Below are 2,568 nucleotides of genomic sequence, written 5' to 3'. Positions count from 1 at the left end.
AACTAGTTAATGAAGGTGGACCCTTTTACATAATAACATAAAGTCCAAAGAGTAAGGTGGGGAATCATTGGGAGGGGATAGTTTTATTGGGGGAGATCCATAAATCAATCAAGAGTCTGGAAGTAACAAAGATTGGTTAGCCCCAGGCAATTCATTGACCAGGGAATGGAGAGTAGGTAGGGATCAGTCAGTTCTCAGTAAATTTGTAGTTATCACTAGTGCTACTGAGTGCACAAACAGACCTGAGACATGGTCTTCAGTGGGTAATCTTGCACAGACCTCAGGGCTTAGTCCCACACACAGAGACCTAGTAGAAATGAAGCAAGGTTGCCCTAGGATAAGCAGATACACCTCTACCTATCCTAGCCTTGGGCTGAACATATACCTGAGGCTTCACATAGAGCAATCAACTACAAGTACAAAGAGTTTGTTAATCCACTCACTATTTCACTTAAGGACTGAGGAGATCAAAGAAAGAGGGAAAGGAGCCATATGTAAAGAAATGTTTGAAATGACTCTTTTGTGTAATGGCAAAGAATTGGAAACTAAAAGGATATTAATAACTTGGGAAAAGACTGAACAATTTTGAACAGCTGAATATGATAGAATACTGTTGTGCTATAAAATAGAAAGGGGTGGTTTCAGAACAAACTGAGAAGAGTTGTATGAACTGATAGAGTGAAAAGAGCAGAACCAGTGGAACACTGTGATGCAAACACAGCAATATTGTAAAGATAATCAACTCTGAAAGACTTGACAATTCTAATAACCACAATGATAAATGACAATTCCAAGGGACTCATGAAGAAACATTCCACTCACCTGCACATAGAGAAATGATGGACTTAGATTGCAAACTGAAGTATATGCTGTTAACCTGGAAATTAAGGAAACAATCAATATAGGAGAAATAAGGTCTTTAATCGGGGCAGAGGAACTATATAGCTCGTGGTATCGCAAAGCTCGGAAGCTAAGAATAACCAAAGATGGGAACAGAGGACAGGGTTTTTAATAGGGTAACAGAACAGAAAGATTGCTTCAGAGTGACACATAGCTAACTAATGTAAATGAACCTTTGACAAAAGAAATAATAGAACAGTTCCTAAGTTAAGTATAGGCATTACTGACTCTGAATAGAAATTACTTAATGTAGGTGGACCCTTTTAACATTAATAACATAAAGTCCAGGGAGTAAGGTGGGGAACATAGGGAGGGGATAAGTTGCTTGGGGGAAGGTCCATAAGTCCATTAAGAGTCTGGAAATGACAAAGACAGTCAGCCTCGGGCAATTCATTTGCCTGGGAAAGAGGGGACTGGGTGGGCAATCAGTTCTCAGTAAATTTTGCAGTTCTCAATGTTCTTCACTTTCTTTCTTCTTTTTTTCTCTTTCTTTTTTCTACATGACTAATGTGGGAATTTATTTTAGATTGAAGTGGGATAGAATTTGGGGTCTGATTGATTGTGAGTCATCCCAAAAGAATTACAAGATTCAGTGACAGTTTCTCAAGTTTTATTGCAATACTGTGAGTGACCACAGGGAGAGAGCCAGAATAGTGGAAAGGTATCTCTCCCAAATAAGGAAAGGAAATGCAGTTATGTTTATAGTATAGATAAATTGATTATCAGTCTCATTATAATATCCTCCACCTTGGGGAGGTACAGGGGAGGGGCTATCCTAATTAGGAGTTCCAGGGGTCCTAAGCCAACTCCCGAGATGGTTACCTTTGTCAGTGGAGGTGTGTTTTGGGGGTTTACATGTCATAAGGTGAATCTGAGGACAAATTTGGCCTTTTCTGCACATGTCTCTTTCTGATTCCCATGGCTAGTTTCAAATATAATAATTTTTCTTTAGAATTTCTATAGCCTTGTCATTTCCTTTATTGTTATTTAACCTCACCCGTTTTTATGTGTACTGATCACTGTGGGTAGGAGAACCTAGCATAAGATATCCATTAACTGGGGTCTGGCTCCCTTTTGGAGGTAATATATAAATTAAAGCTTGGGTCTTAGGTTTTTCTATTAACCCCTTTTTGCCTCCTACATCAAAATGACTATAGATATTTGTATTTTAAAAAATTTCTTGTCTTCTCTATGGTTGGTGAAGGGACAAGTGGCAGAGAAAGAAATTAAAATTCAAATTAGCTTTTTTCTCTAAAAAGAGAGTGAATGGGAAGAGGAAGAGGTCAGTAGTAAGATAAGGAATGCTCTCAACCTTGAACTTCTCAATAGTTGGTATGAAAGCTCTCTTAACTGCAGAAAAGACAGGAGCCCTCCATATCCTAATAACTTGACATTTGGGACATGCTTGGAAGACTAATGAGAGATTATTAGTCAAGATTAATTGTTTGTGGGGAGTGAATAATTGGATGATTCTCAGAAAGTTTCTCAGGGCTAAAGGTAACTAGATGAGGTGCTAAGGAGAGAGCTGATTGAGGAGGGGACAGAAAGTATTGAGGGAAAGGGGGAGAGACAAAAGGATTTCCCTCTTGTGCCACTCCTGCTGAGGATGGGATTCCCACCTTCTCAATGTAAAAAGGACAGCGAAAGACATCCCTGAGGAAAGGCATA

The sequence above is a fragment of the Dromiciops gliroides genome, chromosome 3, assembly GCF_019393635.1.
Source record: "Dromiciops gliroides isolate mDroGli1 chromosome 3, mDroGli1.pri, whole genome shotgun sequence".
Classification (NCBI taxonomy): domain Eukaryota; kingdom Metazoa; phylum Chordata; class Mammalia; order Microbiotheria; family Microbiotheriidae; genus Dromiciops; species Dromiciops gliroides.
This window is presented reverse-complemented; position numbering follows the sequence as displayed.